Below are 24709 nucleotides of genomic sequence, written 5' to 3'. Positions count from 1 at the left end.
GCGTACTGGATGTCATCAAAATATTCCTGGACTGCAAGAAGACGCAAAAAGTAATTAAACACTGGAGTCATGAATGCAAGCATGCCATGTTGAAAAAGAAAACTGAATAGAATTAATTTCAATGAGAATTCTGTTCCAGTATAAAGGTTTGAATAAATGAGATTATAGCATTTCTATACAGCCTAATTCAAATATTCTGTTCCCAGTAACCAAAGGATTTTAAAATTGAATTAAATAGATGCTGTGCTGTTGTTAGTAGCTTCAGGATATATTAGTAATAAATGATTAAAGATTTTGACAATGTTTTTTGTTCATCGTTAAACTAGGATTAAAGGTTGATGCAGAATAATCTGAATTTTTCTCTTTTAATTTGCACACATGGGAATTCCAGTGACCCAGTCATGTGATCCAAGGACTGAAACTCATGAAGGATGCAGCAAGAATGCATCAGGGAGCTGAACCCATGACTCTTCAGGGGAAGAGTCTAGACTCATTCTACTAATTCTCCATGTGGCCTCATATACTGATAAACAGGGCTGAACATTGTATTGTTTCAAATAAATGGAGACCTTGATTTTAATGTCACTTAATTGCTGCTGTCTTATCCAATGATCTCGCCCAGATACCTTTCTAAAGGCTAATGTGAGTAGGCAGTTTGTTCCAAACATCCTGAGCTTTTTGTGTATACTGTTCTTGTTATTCTAAATATAGTTATTTAGAGTAACATTTGTTTGTTTTAATCCACCGCCTAGTTTCCTTGTTAAGCAAATGGCATGCATTATATTTAAAAGGAACGATCAATTTCGGGAATTTAAAAGTGATTAGTTAAGGGTGGTGAGACTGCATCATATCATGAATGGCTCCATTGGCAAATTCATTATAGCTACTGTAGTAATATGTTTTATTAATAAGCACTGCTAAAAAGTGCCTACTCTGTTGTTCAAGACTTTATACTATAGAAGGAGAAAAAAAGAACACATAGAACTGACGGAATGGAACCAAGAGTATAGCTGAATAATAATAATAAGAATAATTAGATCTGTGGAGAAACAATTGGTCTCCTCACAAGATTAAACATGTCAACAGTCACAGTATCTCCACTGACATGAAGCTGGACAAGGGAAAGCCCTGTCTCTGGAGGCTGGTCTATGGTAGAGTAAGAAGCCTTGAATCAGCAAAACTCAGATTAAGAGTGGACCATACTCATGCTATAAACCTGTAACATGATCTGGAGCTAGACCATTCAGTTCTTTAGGAGAACAATAAAGTCTGTTCTAAATTTTACAGGGAGCCAGTGCAATTTTACACAAGGTGGGAGTTAGTTGCTGATGGAAAGAGGTTTTAGTGAGCACACGAGCCACAGATTTTTTAAACATGTAAAGCACGTTTAGCCTTAGAACAATGGTTTTCTACTGCTAACTTGAGTACCTACTGTATGTGACTTGTAGTTCTTGTTGTTCAAGCTGAGCTCTTAACCAGTAAGGCTAACTGATTGCTGTAATTTAACTTCTTCGTAGATTAGACCTTTGAAACCTGTTTCTACACTCTTTAAAGTCTTGTCCTTTAGAAACACTAAGCCACAAGATGGTTGCTGAGAAAATCAATAGTAAATGGCACTTCATTCCTTCCCTCCTTGCATATTATGTGATTGCTGCTGCCTTTTTCCTATCTTAACATTCTTTCATACATGGCAAATTGATGATGTTCAGTTAAAGGTTGGGATGACACTGTACGAAATACTCTCACACAAAAAGTGTTTCTGTTTCTCAGAGATCCAGTAACTTACATTCCACAGACCTTAACTGGCTCTGGGTTGAAGCTAGTGACTAACCTCATTCATATTCTCTATCTATAAAAAAAAGTCTTCACAATAATGTAGCAATCAGGGTAGCCTGACTCATTAAGTCCTCAGGGTCAAGGTTGAGAGTAGGTTGCCTTAAGAGGAACTGGAGGAAGAACTGAAGAGGAAGTGTTACAGTAATCTAATGTTGATTATGTTGATAATGTTGATGGAAATCAATATTTCAACCTTACACAGAGCTCAGTTCATGGCAATATGGGCCTGCGTTGGACCTGTTAAGCTTGTGTGAGGGAAATGAAAACTAGCAACCAGATTAGCACATTAGAATCCAGGCATCTCCCTCACTTCCGCAGGACTTGGAGTAAGGAAGTGCCTCCAGTTCGCTGGTTTAAATGCACTTCCCCTTCGTTTCCACTTGTGTCTCTCTTCAAACGCAAGTTTCCGTTTGCAATTTACTGTTGTTTTTAAAAGAAGTCCATTCGGTTGACTTTGTCAGTGGCTCTGCGGATTTGGAGGATGACACCCAGCATAGAATTCGATCTAAATCTTTTTTAATTTCCTTTGCAGCTTCTGCAGTGTCTGTCAAACATACTATTTTGGAATCATCTGCAAAGTTGACTAGTTCATTAACTATACTATAGTCTAGATCATTGATATACAGTCAATCGAAGAGGAGGGGTGGTCGTAATACACTGTGATTCACTCCTCATATCATCCCAATTGGGATATTCACACGTTTCCTGTGCATTTTGCCTTCTGTCCACTAACCACCACTCAATCCAATTACATGCATTTCCTTGAATTCCTGCTGCATGACATTTAAGAATTAATTTTTGATGTGTAACCTTATTTTAAGCCTTCTGAAAATGTATTCTGTATAATATGGACCCTATCCTTTACGGCTGTTGTTTCTTCATAACTACCTGTATAACAGGATCTACCTTTCATTGTTTTTATCTGCCTAGACTTATATTGCCATGAGGATTCTCCTCTAGTTTGATTTTAATTATTGATTTCATAACCATAAAATTAATATAAATAAGATTTATTTGTATATAATGACTTGCTTTGGTTTCTTTCCTTTTTAATGGGCAGTTTTTTAGTCAATGGGTATTACCTTGTCTTGAGTTACTGCTTTGAGAATTTAGTTAATGGCCCATGAATTATATCTATTGCTGCCTTGAATGTATATGGTAAAATATCAGACCCTGTAAATCTGTATACCTTAAGTGCTTCTAGTACTGCTGACAGTTTTGCTTTTTTTATATACTAACACTCTTCAGGATAATTTTCTTTCTTAACCCTGAGGCACGAAGTGAAATATTCATTTAATACATCAGGTCTTTCCCTTTTATCATTTAGAATTTTACCACTTTTATCTCTGAAACACTTTACCACCCCCTGTTGTAGTATTCTTTTCTCTCTCTCCTGGTCCTTCGAAAATCCTATTTGCTTGTGTTTGCAGATCATTTCACTCTTTTAACCGAATCCTCTTCTCCCTTATGTATTTTGTAAAATGCATTTTTTAAAAGGCTTCCTCTTCTTTTATACAGTATCTCTGCCAGTATTTTAAAGTAATGGTCTGTTATAACACGATTGTCAAACAAGCGGTTTAGTGATGGTCCACTTGCTCTGACAAAACTGAACAACAAAATAGAAGAAACAACGACAGGTGTTTTTGAGTAATTGCTATTTCTAGTTAGCTTGGCAAAATTGACAAAGATATCCCTGCATTGCATTCAATTCAGTGTGACTTTCCACAATATTCCTGTTATCAAAATAATCCAAAACATGATTTTGTTTTCTACCAATTACAATTCATTTGTTTCTTAAGACTTCAAATTATCCTACAGGTTACTTGCAGGATTATTGAACTCTACCCTTCAGCTTTGAACATAATTTTACTGTAATTTGTGGTCACTGGAATTTCCACAGGAGCAAAAAAGGAACCAAAACCGTACATCAGACAAATTGCTTACCACGAGACTCTTGCAAATGCAAGTGAGAATTATCAGCAATTAATCACATATGTTAAGCATCAAAATTGCCTGTTCACACAGCTCTACTTCCCTCAAACCATTATGCAGATAATGTTTTGAGAATGCATGGAGGACAGTCTTTACCAAGAGTACCAAAGGGAGCAATTACTGGTGATGTAAACAATGCCTGCTGAATATTGAAAGCTAAGGCTCCGAACAAGATTCCACTCGGAGTTGTCTTGTTCTGCACTAGCACTGGTTTCTTCATTTGCGTTTACCCAGTGCCTCCAGTAGCCTCCTAGCTTGGTAGATGTTTATGTGAGCGATAAGGTGGCCACTGTCTTTCATTAGTAAATTTACTTTTAGTGACTTTTTAACTTCCTTTTTTAATGCATTCCACTGGACCAATTTTCTTAGCATGGGGGTGCAAAGGTACATACTGTAGAGAACATGTTGACTGTACAGCTGACAGAAAAGCAATGGAAATCATGTTTTCTGTTCTGTAAAGATGTGCCTTTTCTGTTGTTGTTTATTTTTTGTTTTAACTTAAAGAAATTTATTTTACAAGCAAACAGGAAAAAATAAAGAAATCCACCTTGTTTTGCCCCAGTCCCCTAAGTGGAGCTCCATAAGAATCTGTTGTTGTCACACTAACCAAAAAAGCAGACTGTGTGAGCTTAGAAGTTTGGAACAAGCATTGGTATTTGAATTGGTGTAAATTATTTTTTTGTTTGTTAATTTGTGTTTTAATTTCTGCTTTTTTGTAAGAACCAGTTATGATTGAGAAGCAAATACAGTACCTGGTCTTATCAATAAAGTAATGTGTTTATTTGTTATATAACAGCCTTGGTTCTAGTATACCACCACTGCCTGCTCTCCCTCCACATACTGTACAGTACAGTGTCTTTTATGCTGATGGACCCAAGGGATTCTTGCTTATTTCTCCAGCTTCAGTTGTCAATTGCCTTCAATATGAAGGCCTGCCTTTCAGGTGTTGGCGACTGCTTTCATTAATCCAGGTCATTTGATTTCTTGGCCATCAAAGGACCTGTTTTCTCTGTATTCAATCATTTTCTGTCTGCACTAAGTTATCAAGAGGACAGCCACAGGCAAGTGAGCTGCTGTTTTAGCAATAGCTTTAAGATAATATGAATTTTGAATGTGCTTATTGCTCTACATTTTAATTTGGAATTCTAATCTAATGGTTCTTTTAACGGTTCTTTTACTCAGATCAGGAATCCAAAACAGAAGCTTGACGTCCTGCAGTAATTTGCAGCAATAAAATTAGTGGAATTAAACAGTGGAATTAAAATTCTCTACCTGAGAAAAGTTTCTATTTCTCTGTGACAGATTAGTCTATTAATCTACCAGTGCGTTGTGGTGAGTATGATATACAGCCTGTGGTATAAATATCCGTTGTTTTGTTGTAAATATCAAGGCAGGTAGGAATGGCCAATTTGGATTTTACGTCTTGCTGCGCAGAGACTGCCCCTGTGCACGGAGACAGCCGATAGCTCCCTGCTCACCCGCCGAGCCATTCGGGCTCGGTGCCTGTTGGAGGAACGGCAGGCCCTTCCCTGAGGTCTCTGCCCCATGACAGTCGTCTGGCAGGTCACAGAGGTCACCGTTTCGCCAGGAGCTGAGAGGGACCTGCCCTGCCACGTTTTTTTTTTTAAGTGAAGCAGCAGAAAAAGGTGGAATGTGTGCCTTAGTAGACTCTCGCTTCTTCCTGCTCACTCAAGCACTCTTATTAATCGCTCCGTTAAAAAAATACTCTAGACAATTACAAAAACATGGTAGTAAATGCTTGCTTTAACATTGACTGTTTCTACCCATCTACAGTACCTAGTCTAATTATCAGATCATCCCACATACAGAAAAAATTGCATAGATACAGGCTGGTTAGGGGTATGATTTTTCAGTTAAAAACAATACCTAATGAGAAATGCTTCCTCCTGTAAGATGCACGATTTATTCATAGTATGTATTATATGACTAAGATGCTTATTTCTAGCCTTGAAATGATCAAGCAGAAGTCTGATACATGACAAAAAAGATGCTTTCCTGGGGAGACATACAGTATTGGCATCACCCCTGGTTCTCAGTTTCCTCGTGAAGCGTATACAGTGTGTATATATATATACTGAATTCCAGTGCACCTTCTTCCTCCTGTTTCTCCAGTAGTACCTGATCAGATTCGGAGTTCTGTCATTCACTGAAATTGTGTAATGACCTAAGGTCGTGTTCCTTAAGGACTGGTGTGTGTTTGCAGGGCAGAGCTTTTGGTTACCATGGGGAAGAAAAAGCAAACCTTACCAACACCCACCATAGTCTCTGCAGGCAGGTATTCATGAAGTAAATACTGAAGATTTTGTCGGTATAAGTCAACCACTTCTTCCAGAATCAATTTTTTGGTTTAGAAGAAATGCTCAAATTTTTTACTTATTTCAAAATACAGTATCCCGTTCTAAGATTTAGGCCTTGCCAGTGTGACACACTTTTGACAAATATAAACTTGAATGCTTTAAATTTCCATTTTGTTTTCACAAAAATCAAAGAAATCTCCATTTCACATTGAATTGATTACCTGTGTTACTTGCTGTATAACAGGCAGGGTTGCTGTTTTGTGTTTTTTAATTAAATAAAATTTGAAAATGTTTTGGAAGTTGCTAATCAAAGTAGTATCACTATTTACTGTAGAAATATTAATGTTCCTAAGAACACATGCATGTTTATGAAGAGTTAAATATCAATTAAGTTATCTTAAATGTTACATTAATCTATAGACATTGATCCAATATCAGGAAACTGCTTATTAATGGTATGGAAACACAGGGTACAAGGCAAAACTACAGTGAGGATGAGATACTCAATTTAGAGGCATGTATCTGTCCTTCCATCATGTCTTTGGAAGGTGGCATGACAAACCTGGAGACTCCACATATAAGACACCCAAGTCTGGAATTCAACAAGAGCTATGAGCTGTGCTAATCACTGTGCATCCAACTTAATATACAAATGAAGTATTTTTACCTATCATAGAAGGTCTAACTTTGAAAACCTTAACACATCAAAAACTCAACAGCCTTCCTAAACCTGAAGGACACTTTTTTGCTAGCCCTTCTTAACATTTCACATGCAGAAGGCACAACCTGTTCCTGTTATCAGCATTAACATAATACAAGCATAATACAAAATGACAAAAATTAGACATGTTTAATTTCTTTACAAGGCAAGAATGTTTTTTTTTTCCATTTGTGAGCTCACGCTCCCATCCTAGGAATGTTTTTTGAAAATGTTTCTCATTACTGAATTAAATTGGGCATCACAGACTTCCTATTCAATATATCTGAACAGATAACGTACTAAAGATGGTTTGACACCTGTGGGTAGAAATTTGTAATGAGTCATGACATAAGGAATCCTAAATTACAGTGTTTATCATTGATTTCTTTGGTAAAGCTTCCAGAGGTGACGTTCAAACATTTAGAAATTGTTCCATGTTTGCATACTACTTAGACAGCATGAAAGTGCAACACCTACTGCCCTTTCACACTCCATCGTGGATTCTGTTGCCTGCATTATCACAGTCTACATGTGTTCACCATAGCAACCACCTCCAGACCCAAGATATCCACCCCTTAGCTTGGCCAACAACACACTTTGTGTTTAATCAGAGCTAGAATTATCACTGCTCTGCTTGAGATGTGGCACATACTGTAGTACTGTATCCAAATGTTAGGGAAAAGGTAGAGCAAAGCAGACCAGACTCTTCCACTTGTTATGAAATGCTTGTGCCCGTGATGCTGAAAGATGTGGATGCTGTAGGACCATTAGAAGCAAGATGGCGGTGCTGTGTGGTTGATGATTGTACAGTAGCACTTTGGTGGTGAAACATCTTGAATTTTTCATTAACAATGTCCTAGTGTAAAACTAAAGATGTGGTAATGTGTTGTTTTCAATTTACTGTTTTTTCATGAGCATGTTCTAAAAGCTCATCAAGCTAGAGAAGCACATTTAATATATATTTGAATAGCCATTATTTGCAAACATTAAGCACGAGTTGTACATACTGTAAATAAGGGACTATCTAAGTTGCAATAATTCCAGAAATTGCCAAAAAAAGTGTATATCCATCCTTGTGCCAATGCAAATAAGGCATCTGAATACAATATCAGTGTTGTTTATAAATTGGATTCCGCCTCTGCTGATGCTCCTAAGTTTATTTTAGGTGATGTTCGCCATTGTTCTCTGGAAAATACTTTACAATATCACCAGTATGTTAACAGTGTGACACACCATAAACAAATCCTTGACAGATGCTACAGCTCTCTCCCTGGTGCGTATAGGTCATTCTCTATACCTGGTCTTGGTGCTGCTGACCATAATACCATCTTGCTTGCTCCCGCCTACAAGCCAGTAGTCAAGCATGCAGAGGCAGTTGTGAAAACAGTTAAAAGTATGGTTGGAGCCGAGTATTGACACCTTGAAAGGCTGCCTTGACTGCACTCACTGGGATGGTCTTACTGCACCGTGCTCGGACCTCAATGAACAAGTCGATGTGATTTCTTCATGTATTACTTTCTCTGTCGATAACGGAATTTCCTCATCACTATCACTGTCTTTCCAACCAATAAGCCAAAGAGCTCAAGAGTATTCCGAATAAAAGGAAGGGGCTATTCTACCATGGATCACTTTAGGAAATTAAACAAGTAAAAGAAGTTAAACATGCAATACGGCAAGCAAGAATGACCTATAAAAATCAAGTTGAGGAGAAATTTAAACAAGGCAATCTCTGCAGGGCCTGGCAGAACATGAAATATCAATGAGGGCCATAAATTCATCCTTAATGGATAGAATTAGCAGATGGAGCCTACCTGACGTGTTAAATACGTGTTTTTTACTTGTTTGAAAAGTATAATTTGTCCACTCAACACCCATGATGTCCAACAGCTAGTTACTCCAGCAAAAACACTGCAAATATCACCTTGTACTGTTTCTAACCATTCTAAAAAGATTCAGGTCAACAAAGCAGCAGGTCCAGATGGAATATGTGGCAGAACACTAAAGTATTGTGCTGAAGAACTGAGTGGGATTTTTTCGACACTTGTTCCAGCTTTCTTTAGAAAGCACTGTTCTGGCTGTTTGGAAGCACAGTTGTACCCATTCCTAAGACAAATCGACCTTAAGCTCTCAGTGACTTCAGGCCTACAGCTCTGACTCCACTAGTGATGAAGACTCTTGGGAAAAAAGGCACATATTGTAGAGTTAAGTTGACCCCCTTCAGTTTGCCTACCATACTGGAAGGGGGGTTGACAATGCTAAACTTTTTCTACTAGATGTTCTTCATAAACATTTGGCGTGGAAAAAGTCTTCAGCTAGACTTCTCTTTGCTGATTTTTCATGAGCCTTTAACAGAATGCAGCCATACATTTTGGTTGAAAAACTAATCACATGTTTCAAATTAGATTATGTGCTCATCATGTGGATCATTATTTTTCTGACCAAGAGAACACAAAATGTGTCTATTAATGGTTTGACATCTGACTGCATTTTTTGCATTTACTGGTTCACCACTTCTAGTGGTTCTTTCTCCCCTCCTTTTCGTCCCATGATGATTGTTGAAGCAACTATGAAAATCATTATATCAAGTTTGCTGATGAAAATGTATTAGTCTCTCTCCTCTCAGAGTCTGTAGAAACACATGGGCCTATTTTGGAGGAATTTGTCAGCTGGTGTGATACTTCTTACCTAGACATGAATGTGTCAAAAATAAAAGACATGATTGTTGATTTAAAAAAAACAAAGCAATATAATGCCCACAACAACTTTGAATCTGTTGGTATAGTCCACAGATGTTACGGATGTCATTGTGAAGAAATCCCAGCAGTGCTTATATGGTCTGAGATAACCTACAGTAGTTCCTTTGGAGTCCCCAAAAGAATTCTCTCAATTTTTTATAGCTCTTTTATCAAAAATATTTGAACTTTTTTCTTTTATCTCCTGGTTCACCTCACTCAGTTAAAAGACAGAATGTTGTAAGCCTCAGCACTGGTGAGCCTTTCAGACCCCTGGCACAACTGTGTGCCCAGCTGATCCTGAGGCAGCCCTGTGCCATCACTGAAAACCCATCTCACTGAACTTTTACCTTTTGGAAGACCACTAAATAATAATTTTAGTCCACTAAATGAATATACATCTGGAATTTTCTTCAGACTGTTGCAAGGAATACAAACACGTGTGATACAACAAAAAAGAATGGAAAACATAATCATCAAAGCCACCTCAAAGAAGTCTCAATTTAAGCATTGGTACTGTACTGTACATCTCTCTCTGACAAGACCACAAATTCACCCTGCCCCCATTGTTTTATCTGCTTGTGGAACGACTTCTTTTTTAGCAGTGTGATGATTTGTATGAAAAGAAAAAAATGTTCCTTTTCTGTTTTTCTGCTATTTGATATTTATAGCATCCGCCATAGTTAGCATCTGTCCTGAATTTTAAGTATCCTAGTTTTCTCTCTTTTATGGTGTGTTTTCCAATATTTACAGCACAATGTTGTATCCCAGAGAACCAGATAAACAATCTCTTTTAATAGAAGAAGGTATTGCCTTAGGCAGAATCTGAGTTATTGATCTAAGAAGTATTACAATCAAATCTGAAGTATACTTTGTATAATTTTGATAAAAGTAGGCTCAGTAGGATATTCTCATATTTACATATTCAAAAACAAAAAAAATCAAATGGAACATCAGTATATTTTTCTATCAGGATCAATAGCAGAAATCCTATGTGAAAAATGAAGTACAAATCCTACATTATCCTACAATAAAGAAACCTGCAGTACAGTGCACATAACTTTCTCATTAGTGTTGAGATGCTGTCAGTAACCAAAATAATCTAAAAAGATATCATGCATACCAGTCCACACTGAATGTATTTAATACATAATTTGAGCACCTTTTTTTCTATATATGGATAATCATTTTCTTTTTTATTGATATTGCTACTGCTAGTTCAACAGCAGCAGCATCATTATCATCATACTGGACAATATCTTCCTGCCGACTTGTTCAGTCCTAGCTATCCTCTCGGCATTTCATTGCTGTTTAGTGTCTGCTGAAGGCTGAGTTACCAATGTAGCATTTTAAGACTGATCTAAATTAATTTTTCTCACTGCAAGCCTGGGTTCCATACTGTAGGTCAATACAGTCCTGCCAAGCCCTTCCTTATTGGCTTTCTTTGAAATAACAGCTGGCATGCCTGTTTGCTTTTGAGCAAAAAAGGCACTTTCTTGCTCTTTCATTCACACAATACCGTTAGTTTGTCTGTGGAAATGATTTTGTGAACATTTTGAATGCGAGAAGACTTTATTTTTCATTACACGTTGAGTTGTCTACTTTAAATATGGACTTGGGGAATAGGCCATCATTTTTTTTGAACAGACACCTTGAGGAGTACAAAGAAACTAAGCAGACAAGGATGCTGGACAACAGAAAAAGATTGGCAAGAGGGTAAGCAGATTGAAAGTTTGGGAAAGCAGGGTTCTTCAGATTAAACCGCTTCAGGTTGAAGCATAGTGAAAGTGAACTGCATTGAATACAGAAAATAATAAAGTAGCACTGTTAATGAAACTGCTTTACAGTATGAAGCACTAAAGAGCACAGGAAATGTAAGTGTAGAATTTAAGATTTGTATTGAATATTGGCTTAGGGCTTAGTCTACTGCAAAAGATGATGTTCCCATCAGTAAATTTGTCATGCCATACCATGAAGATTTCATTTAAGTTGCTTAGCTATGTTTATATGTGATAATCTACTGCAAATGACAACTTCAAATGACATATAAGCTTGTTATAAAGCACTTGGACAGGTTAACTGGATGGCTTTCTTTTCATCAGTATACTGTAATAGTCCTCCTATAGTAGGAGAAAGTAAATAAGTATAAGATATGCACAAAGTGAGAGGTGTAGATTTTGTAGTTTATTTTTTGCGTGTGATTTATAATATTTGGTATGTTGCACTATGTTTTCTGAACATTAGATGAATAGAAATTTACATTCAGAACACAGAAATAAGCCCTAGGTGAGAAGCACGTTATGCTTAACATTTACTTGAACCCCGTAAGAAAATTGTCTGGGTATATGACAGTATTGTCAATACGTCCATTCATTTTCTAACCACTTTATCCACTGCAGTGTCATGGGGGAGCCGCAGTCTGTCCTGACAAGCTGACATTAGACAAAAAAGTACTGAGTGATAGGAAGCCATAATATGACCATCTTATACAATACCGTGTTGTGCAGTAGCCCATTCATTGTGATTGGCCACTGTTTCTCTTTCTATCATGTTATTAAACCAGATGAGCTCTTGGTTGTTTTGAGGTGTAAGAAAGCATCAAGATGCAAGGTTCATTATCAAATTATGTTCACTTAAAACCTCTTTATCACCAGCTGAAAAGACTTAACCAAAATCATATCCTTTTGTGACAATGTTAAAAGTCAAAAAAGCCAGGGGCAAATGGTGTGTGGACCATGACCAGTCCAAGTTAGGAAACTGAGCATCTACTGTACTCTGAGCAGTGATTTTCGTTTGATATAATTTCAGCAGGAGTCTTTTCAGGTTATTCTAATCTCATATCTAATTTCCAACCCAAGGCCAAAGGCAGGACTATGTGCTTTGTGCTGCTTACTGTATAGTAGCCTTGAAAACCATGAAGAATAAAGGAGACTCGTCCTTGACAGTGGCTGTGATAATTTACTGGAAGCGGATTGCCAGATTGCTCAGGCTAAAATATCTTGAATTGCCTAGGAGAAATACTCTGGAGTTTTAAAGTGCCACAAAGGAGACAGACCAATGGTATATGAATATAAAAGATTTCAGTTGAGAGAAAGCCTTCCGGGTCATCTCACTTATTTGGTTATCGGTAGTTGTTTGTGCAGACTCATCCAGTTGTTTCTTGACAGAAGCCAGAGTATCTGCTTCAACAGCTCAACCTTTTTTAGACTCTCACAGCCCCTTGCAAATGAAGTTGCCACCTGGTCCCGGTTTTAAAACTACTTTCACATGCAGTCGTTTTTTGCTTGTGTTTTCTGATTTGTGTTCAGCTTGTGTTCAGAAATTCTTGTGTTGATTTTTAAGAAATGCCATAAAGAATGGGAATCTGGTTGCTCTTTTCTGGATTGATTCCAAAGTTTTCATAACATGGGGAACAAAATTAAATCTAAACCATGTCTTACTAGTGTGCTGTCCAATTTTAAAATATCATTGCTTGATTTACATTCTGCCATTAAAACTACTGTATCCTAACATTTTGTTGGCCTTTTTATTGCTTTCCTACACTGTCTAGATAATATACAGTATGTTGCACTAAACCTTGTGTTTTACATAGATGGATTCTTTAAACTTTTTCCTTGTTTCTGTGTGATCTTCCATAGTTTGTATTTTTGCCACCTGCATGTAACACTCTTAAGCGCTACCTACATTGAAGCTCCTCTGCCAAATGTTAACCCAGTCTTAAATTCCACTTAATTCTTTTTTAATTTGCTTTACAGTTTCTGCAGTGTTTACTTATCCAACGATTTTTGTAGCATCTGTAGTTAGTAATCATTAGATTACTCACTATAATATAAATTAGGAAAGCAGTGCATTTAATACTTACCCTGTACTCCAATATTAAATCACCCCAGTGTGAGCATTTACCCTTATCAGCGCTCTCTGTCTGTACATTAATTTTCTATGTTTTTGGCAGTTTTCCATCCAAACACATGCATTATTTCGAATGGCTGTTTTCTTCCAGTTTGAGGGGAACTGTATCAAATGTCTTCTGAAAATCTGAATATACCTTATCGTTTGCTGTGTGTATGTCCATAACGGCTGGTGCGTCTTCAAATAACTCTAAGTTAACCCATTCTATTTCTTTATAGGTGATCCTTTAGTTTTATTATAATTATTTTCATAAGAAGTACTGGAGTAGACCTACTAGTCTATAATTTCTTGGTTCAGTTTCATCACCCTTGTTATGAATGGGCACTGCATTATGTATTACTGTTTGCAATTCTTTTTTACTTTATTAAATTTGTCTGGTTTATGATACAGTATATTGGGCCTGGATTTGTGGAAGGAAACCGCTAAAATAAACACTTTTGCACTGAAGTGCTCGCGTGCGATTGCCTTTGTCAGATTGCCTTTTTTTTCCAGTGCCTTTTGGCCTGTGACACCCTCACTGAAGTAGCCAGTGTGACACCATTTGCAGGTTTGTCTCAAACAGATTTATCTCCTATCTTAAAACAGCATTGCAGAGACGGCTTTGCCCATATCATTAACTGCATCTCAGTTTCAGTTCATTAAAAGCGCTGAAAAAACTTTCTACTGGGAAATAAAAAGATTGGCACAGCCTTGGAATCCAGTGACATTACTGTTTTGTACTTCCTCAGACTTCATAAAGACTACATACTAACCAAAGGGCAACAGGTTACAATGGTCCTGATACAAACTCTTGTTATTTTAGAGTAGGTGGCTGGCTGACAGATCTCCTAATTGTGAGACAGGTGGATGCAACAAAACTCAGGGCACCGAGTTCTTACAGACGTTATAACTGCTGTATTGATTGTCTGAAGTAAGGGTTTTAATTTAAGAGAGGTCCCTGGAGATTACAGACTTCAGTTTGCTCACCTCACATCTACTATAACTGGATTACATTTTTAACAACAATTTTGTTATTATTATCTGGCAGATAGTAGCTACAGCACTTGCTTCACTGTCATTAGAAAGGCAGCTTCTGTTTTCCTTTCCAAATTAAATGTCACAGTGTCTTAAGATGCTTGCTGGTCTAGGCTGCGGCGCACCTGTGACCTGGATTGGATGCAGCGTTTAGAAAATGGATGGTTGGATGACTCCAGGCTGATATCAGATATTGTGATGCAGTTGATTTATGTGCAGCGTTTTCAAAATGTGAGATCTCATATAATGGGGCCTTTATAATGTGTGATTCTTCATTGATTCCTTGTTTTGTGATATTAAAGGAAACCTTGCAATCTTTAAAGGTCTTCAAACCCTTTCCAAAGTAACACATTTTGTGGCCTTAACAGCCTGATATCAAGACGCAAGTATTTAGGGGTTTGTACACATACTGTATGCAATCCATTTGTCTAGGTTTTCATTTATAATTAATTTCCAGAATGATTAAGCATATTTTATTTATTTTATTTTTATTTTTGTATTTTAATTGGAAGATGTGTTAAAATGTGAAAATAAAGGTAAAATAAATTCTAATTTGATGTGTCTTAATCAGGCACTGCACTGTAAATCTTAAAATCATTGCATATTTAAAATCGTTATTTTCTGGGCTTCTGACTATAATATTAGTTTGCAGAAATTAATTGTCAATTTAAGGTTATGGAGATGTGTTACCTAGACAGAATATTGCCAAATAGCAGGATTGCTCACAACATTTTTGTTTTTGATATACAGTATTGTATATTTTGATTACTACCGAGTACTTAATTGAAAACATATCCCACTGGCAGGAAATGTGCAGAAGCCATCTGATCTCCTTGAATGCAATCTCTCGTGTTTCTGTAGATCTAGGTTAGACTCTGAGCACCAGATATTTCCAGATGTATGCTGTAAACTGTCAATCATTGCATCAAAACACAACCAAAACAAGGCATGTTGAGTGTGAGGTGGGACACTGGAGCATCTGTTACATGAAAATGAACGTTGCATCATATCAGCTTGGTTTAAAACATTTTGCTGAGAAAAGTTGAAGCTTTTCAAGGTATAAATAGAATCTCCATGATCTGATCTCCACTGAATATACATACATGTAGGTTTAACAGCATGTGTATATGTGTATATACTTTGCGGAGCTACAGTAAGTCTGTAGAGTGCATGGGTCACAGGTACAAGCAATACTTAGAAATGGCATACAGAACTGTCATAGAGACCATATTTAACCCAGTTTTTCGTCATATGAATCTGCATAACAAAGCATTTGTTACACTGTCCTCTCTCTTAGCTGGGAAATACTTTTCAGTAAAGTAGACCTTGAAATAGACTGAGAGTTACCTTCTTACTGTGTAGCATTTCTTGAAAAATGCAGGTGCTAGATTGCTAGACTTGAAAAGGATTGTGGAAAGTTTAGAATATTACATATTTGCAATCATTATCACTTAGTGTGAGGATATAATATGTAAAAAGTGCTTAATTGCGGTGATTTTATGCTGATATCAGCCTGATTTCTCCAACCCTTATATTGTTTTTTGAATAAGCTATTACTAGGTGATGTCTAGAACCCCAATATAAAATATATTGGACACATATTTCCAATCAGCATTGCAAGAGAAATACTGCAGTCATTCATTCATCAACAATACCATCTGTCCCTTTCACCTCCAAGGGGAATTAAGCTAAGACTAAAAGATTAAAATAACCTTTACATTCAGATTATTTCCACACATCGCGTGCAATGAAGAATTTATTTTCCCCTCCATCTAGATTGTAAAACAAGAGGTGTTCTCTGACAGTTTTGCTTGCTGTCGGCGTGGTCTATAACAGCTACTTTCTCTCCTGTGTCTTCCTGCAGTGGGGCCGCCTCCTGATCTAGCCACCACTACTGAGCAGCTCCAGACGCTGTACTGCTGCTGGAGCAGGGGCTTCCGAACATTTAGCAGAGTAATAAATGACCTTGAAAGGTGAGTGAGACAGAGAGAGGGAGGAGGAAAATCATGTCACAGCAGCAGCAAGGACTTTCACACTGCGTTTCAGAGCACTATGTGATAAGGCGCCAAAGAGAGTGAATTACACTGAGAAAATCACAGGTTTTCCTGAAATAACTCCACTGAGTTCACTTTCTCTATGTTTGAGCATTTATTCTATAAAGAAAAAAGAACAGGCTAATTCTGATTTTTGGTATGTCAGAGAAGTGCAGAGATGTATCTTCAGAGACAAGGTGTGTGGTCTATACTCATGCATGGAAGCACCTGTGAATCCTGGAGATCAGGGAAACAGGAGAAAACTCCAAGATTATTTTGGCATGGTATTGTTGGTCTTCCAAACCAGTTCCGCCTACAAGTAAGTTTAAAAATCCAGAGAATACCTACAGTTTTCTTAAAGGAAAGCAGTTCAAATGGGTCTTAACTTCTAAGCCTTTTGGTACACTTGCTCACACTACCAAAATGTCTGGCACTGTCAGTCTCAGCCAGCTCATTTAGACATAGAAACTGTAGTCAGCCTTTTTTTCCACATCTGCTGACTATTTCTTAACATTCTAATTGCTTCTCTGATCAAAACAGCATTTTAATCTCCTTACAGCTCACCTCAGACAACCGCTGTTTATTTCTTACTTTCATCTTTAAATCCATTTGTACTCCTAGATTTTCGATCTTACATGTGTTTCTTGCAGTTCACAAGAGAGCTTTTAAGCTTCACGTTTTCTGCAGGAAGCTCTGAATAGTAATTTGAAATATTTCCTACATGACACACCTGAAGAAGGCTCCACTGCCGAAACGTTGTGTTTTCTTTCTTCTTTTTTCGGCATGGAATAAACCTATAACTTGTTCCTTTACTTCCTACTGTACTGTACATAGGTCATTACCTGAACATTATACTTGTTAGAGACTTCTTTAAATATTTTTAAGGTAATCTGGACTTTGCATCTTTGGACACCTAGTCTCATTTGCAGTTGTCTGCTAGGTGTCCTCCAGAGAGGAGAGAAACTGTACAGTATTTTAATTTTTTTCACCCTCATAGTTTGTGGGTGTTTAGTAATAACTAACAGACCCAGTACTACGGAGAGAAAAGGGAGATACTGGTCACATGTCATTTGCTTATATTTTTAATTGCTTGTGCTGTCTCACATAAAGCTTTTATTTCCCCTGAAAAAGACTCAGTTTTGAAAATAATGTGGTAAAGACTATAAATATGTTATCATTTTAATTTAAGATGAGTGTGATAAGGAAAATGTTTCTGTTTGCTGTGAAGTAATCATGAACTACAGTTCTTGCCACTGCAGTTTCAGTTCAGTGTATTGAATTTTAATGAAAACAAGAAGTCTCTTTTTAATAATGTTTCCATTCAAATAGTTCAAAAATTGTCAGGTTAATTTGTTTATACTTTCCAATTTTGAATTGTGTTGTTATAAGCTGATTTTAATAACTCTGAAAAAACATTTACTAATAGTTGATGAATAAATAATATTTATTTAAAATCATAATATTTCTTGGTTTGGCTCAGTTTTTTATTGTAACTGATTGGTTTGCGATCTTTTAAATTTATATTTAAGACATTGGACTGATAGGATGTTAACGTAGGTATACAAGCTTTGTAAATTGAGAGTAAACATGCAGTGCCCACTTTGCTCTGTCAGGTAACTTAATGTTATATAATGCGCAGTAGCTCCCAGGCGCAAAGCACTCAATACTGTCTGCTTTCCCTGCAGGTACCATGCAGTATGTATGCTCCTGTGCTGGCAAGCACATTTGCTGATACATTTCTAGGGGATTCAGTAGAAAGGCCTTAGCCAATAAATTAATGGCCAGATAAATTATTGGCCTTAGGAGCTATCATCTCATTGCACTGCCAGATATGAGGTTATCTGCCCAAGTTTAATTCAGGGAGTGCGCAGATGGCTGTATCCATCAGCTTGTGTGTAGTGCAGACAATTTGCAACCCACTGTCAGGACCATCTGCTTCTGAGTTTCACTTGGGCTATTCCAGACTTTCATTCCACTTGGGTATGTTGGAATGTGTTAATATCACAGCAAGAGATGCTGATTTGTATGATATATGTATGTGTAAATATGTTTGTAGGTGGCATTCAAACTGGGGACACGTGGAAATGAATGAAAGATATAAACTACAGATTACAGTCATAAATCCACATAAATGTCTTTTTGTTTCTCCTTCCCTTTCTGTCAATTTCAGTGGCACGTGCTCTAGGTATTCTTTCACCTATTGACTGTCATCTAACTCCCAGGTTCAGGGCTGATTGTCTTCTAAGATATAATTAAGCAGAAATTAAAACTCTGACCCTACAAGTAGTGCAAACAAAATGTTGTGAGAGCTGCCAGTTACATACTATAAAACAGAAACATACAGTACACAGCTGATATGGCAATTGAGCTTTCCAATACTATTTCTGACTGTACTTTTGCTGAAGGAGTTAAAAGGCTTTTTAAATTATCAGAATTTTTCCTGTTATGGCAACCACTAACCTACTACTGTCTTAACTTAATCTGTCAAATAAGGAGCAAGGACTGTTTTCACATACATCACCACATGGAAAAATATTTTTGTAAGGATTCTTTTTGACAAGTACTTCCACTGAGGATATGATTGCTTGGTTTTTAAAAAATATATTGTTTGTCTGAGCAGCCCAGTGGTGTGGGAGAAACTTGGCATTTAAACTCCCACCAGCTATGCACCCAGCATATCCAATTCATGGATAAACATTACAGGAAAAATAATAAATCTTGTATTTTCCTTCTAGATTTTTTCACTATGGTATTACTGTAGGTAAGAAACACAAACAGATTTCATCCAGTACTGTGTGTTGAACCTGTGAACAATGGGTACCACAATTATACTGTATGTTCTAAACAGGCTCAGAGCAATTTAAAGTATTACAGTATCTTAAAATCAGAATGTCCTGTTTCTGTAATTACTAAAACGCCACTGTGTAGGAGTTTCTACTTGCAGAACTTTAGATAATCAAGCTTGCAATTGCAGACCTGTCTCTCAGTTTTGTACTTCTCAACACCTGACTCCCTGATATACAGTATACTTCCAAATTCGCAGTGCAGAGTGGCTGTATCTATTTGTTCCTATTATATTAGTTTACACTTCATTGGCTTTGAGAGATTAATCTGCTTGTGCCGATTCCCCGGCAATTGTTTTATCTCAACGCTGACAATTAATTTGCCAGATCAGAGAGAATGTCCAAAGCTTAGCCTATTTATCTGGACTTAGTATCTTGTGAATAATTCACATAATGAATCACTGTACTGAATACTGTTTTTTTGCCTGCAAACCACTCACAATTCTATGGGGGTTAAATGGTCTGATTTAAGTTCTACATTGAATGTGATTAGTGATGTCAGGTTATGAAAAGGATCCTGTTGTAGGTATTTTTTCTGAAGTAAGTTTTATTTTGAACATTTTTAAAGTACAATATTCTAAAAAAATAAGCATGGTGCATCTGCAGGAATCCAATTGTGATATATCTCACAGCGACAGCAATTGATAGAAATTAGGCTGTCGCCTGTTGTTATAAAATAGGAGGTGTTTTTCAAATTTAAAAATGTTAAGATATTGACACCAAAATACCAGCTAAAACACCACTAATAGTCAGGAATAAACAAGACTACAAGACTCTGACTCCAGGCCTGCTACAGTCCAAACTGCCTTCAATCATAAATGACACACACTGCAAAAGACCCTCCACAGGTCTTTAAAACTGGTTTAAATTGTGTTTCTCGAGCCAGGTCATGCATCCCAGAGACTGAAGTGCTGATGTAAATCAAATGTAAAAAAAACAAATAGCTCTCTGTCCCTGAATTTCACTTCCTTTCTTACAATGCTCAAAAATGTCTGTTAGGTTTGAGTCCTGAAAGAGAAGGCCAGATTGCTGGAGCTTTTGTCAGTAGTAAGGTGAAACTTACTGGCATTGTCTTGCTTCTTCCTCTCTGGAGGATGAGAGAGAAGGAGCTGGATCTCTGGTCCAATAGAAATTAACCTCCTAGGCTGTCCCATGTTCCAGTTTCACCTTAGTGATAGACTTCTAGTTGGTGGGTAGTTTCACAGGACTCTTAACAAATCCCAAATAAAACTTCAAAACCTCAGTCAATAATAAAATGATTATTATGAGACTATAAAACAATTATTTATACAAGGAAAACAAATCTATTGGGTGCCAGCCAAGAGAACAAAAAGTTCCGAAGATCAGATGCTTTTTAGTATTTATTGATCAGAAACATAATAAAATTTACAAATGACAAGAGGCTATTCAGCTTGTTTAGACGAATTGGTAGTTAGTAACTAATTGATCCAAGAATCTGATCGAGCCATTTTCTGAAAAAAAACAGGGTATTGGCTTCAACTTGGTTGGGTAGCTCATTCCATTTTCCCCAAACCCTTCTGTAAAGAGCTACTCCCTGCTCTCAGTTGTAAATGGACTTCCACACGCTGTCGTCCAGTTCATATTTCACTGTTGAGTCCATTGGGTTGACTTCGTTGTTGCCTTTCAGTATTTTGAATTCTTTGATTCCTTGTAGTCTCTGTTCCACACTAAAACATACAAACATTTAGCCTATCAGTGTAGGACATGCTGTTCAGCCTGGGGATGTATCTGGGTGCTCCTCTCTGGACTGACTCCAGGGAAGCAATATATTTTTTCAAACATAATGACCAAAACTATACATCACATTCATGATGGTGTCTTAGTAGTGTACTGAACAATTATTATATCCATCCATTTTCTAACCCCTTCTAATCCAGTTCGGAGTTGTGGGGGAGCTGGATCCTATCCCGGGAAGCAAGGGCACAAAGTGGGATGTACCCTGGGCGGGTCACCACTCCGTCACAGGGCAGACGCACGGAAACACACATGCGCACGCCCACCCCAGGGCCAGTTGTCCAAGAAACCAATTAACTGACCAGTGCAGTATGTCGTTTGTGCTGTGGGAGGACACCAGAGCACCTGGAGGAAACCCACATGAATACAGAGAGAACTCAGTGCTTCATCACTGCGAGGCAGCAATCGTAACAACTATACTGCTTTGCCCCCCAAAGGATGTGCACTTACTTTAAAAATGCAATTGTCATGCAAATGTTTTTCATTTTGCAATTATAAGTGAAAAATATGTATATGTGTACATAAAGCAAAAGAATGGCATGGTACAATGGTGCAATATAAGTGTCTGAAAAATAAAATTGCAGATAGTAGGAAATTGTCACTTGTCTTGATGCTGCCTTGGGCCCCAAAATCCAGCACTGAGCATAAAAACTGTATATGTTTTACGGCAATGCTAACCCTAACCCTAGCTGGGGTTTCAACTGAGCATTTCTACAATCTGCCTCTGAAGACTTCCAGTCATCAGATTTGAAATGTTCCTGAAACCAAATAATTTGTGTCTAAAGCAATCAAAATCATTGATAACATCTCATGGAAATTGATCTTCATCAATCATCTGTCTCCTTTAAACAAACATTCATTCAGGTTGAAAACTGCTGAACAGGTGGTATATAAATCAGCATGCATTTTAGGCCAGTGTAGGGTTAGGGTTTCAAGAACCCTTCAGTGTTGACTGCAGTTTTACTTCTAGTTACACTTTTAGTGACAAAACTAAGAGGATTTACCCATTAGATTGGGTTTTCCTTAAACTTTTGATCTGACTCATTTTTGGAATACAATTATGAAATGATGCGTAACTGTAGCCCAGTGTCTCAGAAACCTAAAATTGCAGATCACAGCAGGTTCTCACTTGTTGTTATACTTGTCTAAGCTTTAAATCTTTTTGATCTGATTCACTTTTGGAATATAGTTAGTGAACAGTACAATGTACTGTAGTACCTGTAGAAATACAGCACAAGTATCCTAATTCAGTTCAAATCAGGACGTTCGTTTATACGTCCACCGTCATGCAACGGCATGCTTCTCTTCCTTCATGCTCTCCTGTGCGCCTCTCTCTGCCTTGCTTGCTCTCTGTTTTGCTTCCTGCCCTGGTTGCTCCCCTCTGGGGAAGTATCGTAAGGAGTGGAGTGTGATGGCACCCCAGTCGCCAGCTGTCTGCTCCTCTCAGCTTATCCACCTGAACCTGTCTTTTTCTTACAGGTCCCTCCCATAAACAAGGTTCCTCAGATGAATCCTAAAATGAGCTTTGTGAGCGTCATTTTAAAGTTTCAGTCTTAGCTGTGGAGCACCTCTAGTGTGCATCATGTTTTTGATTTTAATTGTTTTTGTTGTTGGCTGAAGGAATAGAGCAGAATAAACACACTATAGTTACATGTGGTTTATTCCTTGGAGATAAGATGACCTTCCAATATTTCTTTGTTGGTTCATGTTTTCATACTATCTGTGTTGTTCACACTTCAAACACTGACAGTCCTTCATTCCCCAGGTGGGTTTTTGTCTGGAATTTTTCAAAATTCAGCTTTATATTCATACAAAAATAGCTTGGTTTGCCTGCACTTCTGCTAATAAGAATTGTTCCTTTTTCCTCTGTGAAAGAAATGAAACCCAATTTTTAAATTTTTAATTTTGAGTGATGCTGAGTTAAAGCCATTGGTGATGTTGTTTTTTGAGGGGAAATTGAGTTCTGAAAAATTGATTTTGGCTTACAAAAAGTAAGCCAAGTCAGTGATGTGGGAACATAGGCAGTAGAACTGGGGCAACTGTGAAAAATGCCTGTAGGCCTTAAAACATTTGATCTGTGTTGTACAGCAAAAGGACAACTGGATCCAGACTATAGTACTTCTGTCTTAGTACTATATGTACTGTATAGTATATTGTGTGTCCTTCAAAAGCACTGAGACAGTGACGTCCAGTCTATGACTTTCACCATGAACTCTAAGAATAATTTCTCATGAATAAAGTACAACCTCTGTGTATTTAATACAGTCCGTTGCTATTCTACCCTTTTGGGACTCTTAAACACATTTATAGGGTGAAGCCTCTTGAAGGCGCAAAAGCTTTGGAACAGTTGGCTGGTACTTGTCTCTTTTTGTTGGGTAATTAGACACTCATAGAGTTGTGAACATCTTCACTTTAATTTCATTGTTAGGAGTCCATTGTCGAAAGTTGAAACCCAAAGAACCTTCTGTTGAAGAGAAGAAGGCAATGTTGAAGATTGAAAAAAATGAAAACTACAGAAAAATAGCACAAACATGGAATAATTACTGTACAGGGTCAGTCAAGAAAATGCAGTCGTGAACAGAAAAATCATCTAGAAGACCGTAAAGCAACTGTCTGTAAAATCACCATCAACTTGTAGAGAGCAGAGGTGAAGGTATCAAAATAGTTTTCACTGTTTTCTGAAGACTGAGAATGTAGAATTATATGTAGAAGACTTCACCAAAGGATTTTAGGCTGTCATCAGTTGCAAGAACAGAAGAACCGGACTGAAGCACCAGTTTCCTCTGAATCTGGTCACAAGTCTTAATTGATGATGTAACAAGTGATGGCAGAATGCATCCTGAAGTCTACAGAAGCGTTTTAGCTGCCTATGTAGTGGACAATTTTTCAATATTTATTGGATGGCACTTCACCATTTAGTGTGACGATGATCCAATACAATCAGCCAGTACAAAGAGTTAATCAGGAGAGAACTGTAGGAAACCTTAGTCTTGATTGAGTATTTCTAGATTTAAAGGGCAACTGCAGGCCCAATTTCTGAGACCAGTTATTAAATCTTGGTAACAAAATTAATTCACTGATGGTATAGATGATTTACAAATTTTCAATTAAGCATACAGTTGTCAACTTTGTTAAAAGTATTGTAGGTTGCCATGTTGTTGCAATCCCCTAATCTCAAAAAGGGTGAGAGTGAGAGTTTGTGATAATTGTAACATGAAACGGCCCTTCCTGCTCACTAGTCACTGTAGTGACTAATGTGATGCGTCGTACAAGTGAATAAGTACAAGTTCTGTGGCACAAATGTTCCAACGTGAACTATGTTCAGAGTCAACAGGAAAATTGTGTTTGTAGGCAAAACCGTCTGGAAGTCAAGAACAATACTTCTGTTGGATTAAAAGATATGTACCCACAAGTGTGCTTGTTTACAATGTAATAGGGCTGCTTCACCTCACTGGGGGCTTTGTTGCCTCGTTGTGAATCACAGAATATGGAACTGCGCATACCTGCCCATTTAATCTATTTCATGATGCAAATTGGAGGTTTTTAGAAGTTACTTTGTACATTTTACTTTTACTGT

General features: G+C 37.4%; 1 protein-coding gene across 7 annotated transcripts in view; it reads left to right on the top strand.

Moving 5' to 3' along the window:
• The window catches only part of apba1a (amyloid beta (A4) precursor protein-binding, family A, member 1a), a 99798-nt gene that overhangs the window by 26358 nt on the left and 48731 nt on the right, over nt 1-24709 (top strand). For 5 of the 7 annotated variants that reach the window (XM_015367110.2, XM_015367065.2, XM_015367069.2 and 2 more), the window contains one exon: nt 16366-16474. The exons of 1 other annotated variant lie outside the window; for it this stretch is intronic. The gene's annotated coding sequence lies outside the window, so the exon portion shown is untranslated. Of the gene's footprint in view, nt 1-11225; nt 11295-16365; nt 16475-24709 lie in introns of all 7 variants that reach the window. One more of the 7 variants, XM_069187301.1, reaches the window with a different exon arrangement.

The sequence above is a fragment of the Lepisosteus oculatus genome, chromosome 3, assembly GCF_040954835.1.
Source record: "Lepisosteus oculatus isolate fLepOcu1 chromosome 3, fLepOcu1.hap2, whole genome shotgun sequence".
NCBI lineage: Eukaryota > Metazoa > Chordata > Actinopteri > Semionotiformes > Lepisosteidae > Lepisosteus > Lepisosteus oculatus.
This window is presented reverse-complemented; position numbering and strand designations above follow the sequence as displayed.